This window comes from Triticum dicoccoides, chromosome 2B (assembly GCF_002162155.2).
Source record: "Triticum dicoccoides isolate Atlit2015 ecotype Zavitan chromosome 2B, WEW_v2.0, whole genome shotgun sequence".
NCBI lineage: Eukaryota > Viridiplantae > Streptophyta > Magnoliopsida > Poales > Poaceae > Triticum > Triticum dicoccoides.
The window spans coordinates 603,764,427-603,765,227 of NC_041383.1; positions in this window are offsets into that span (position 1 = coordinate 603,764,427).

Consider the following 801-nt stretch of genomic DNA (forward strand, 5'->3'; position numbering starts at 1 on the left):
AAACCCAAGTTCATCTCTTGTGTTTAATCTTTGTATCAAAACTATAGATTGGTGCCCGTGGGTGATTAGTAGTGTTGATTACATCTTGTAGCTGATTACTATATGCTTTATTTGGTGGAAGATTATATGTTCAGATCCATTATGCTATTCAATACCCCTCTGATCTTGAGCATCTTTATCGTTTGTGAGTAGTTACTTTTGTTCTCGAGGTCACGGGAGAAATCATGTTGTAAGTAATCATGTGAACTTGATATGTGTTTGATATTTTGATGGTATGTATGTTTCCATTCTCTTAGTGGTGTCATGTGAACATTGACTACATGACACTTCACCATATTTGGGCCTAAGGGAATGCATTGTGGAGTAGTAAATAGATGGTGGGTTGCGAGTGACCAAAACTTAAACCCCAGTTTATGCACTATTCCGTAAGGGACCGATTGGATCCTAGAGTTTAAAGCTATGGTTAGAATTTATTCTTAATGCTTTTCTCATACTTGCGGATGCTTGCAGGAGGGTTAATCATAAGTAGGAGGTTTGTTCAAGTAAGAACAACACCTAAGCACCGGTCCACCCACATATCAAATTATCAAAGTAGCGAACACAAATCAAACCAACATGATGAAAGTAACTAGATGAAATTCCCGTGTACCCTCAAGAACACTTTGCTTATCATAAGAAACCATTTTGGCCTGTCCTTTGCCTCAAAAGTATTGGGCTACCTTGCTGCACTTTTGTTATTACTATTGTTACTTGCTCGTTACAAATTATCTTGCTACCAAACTACTCCACTGCTTACAATTT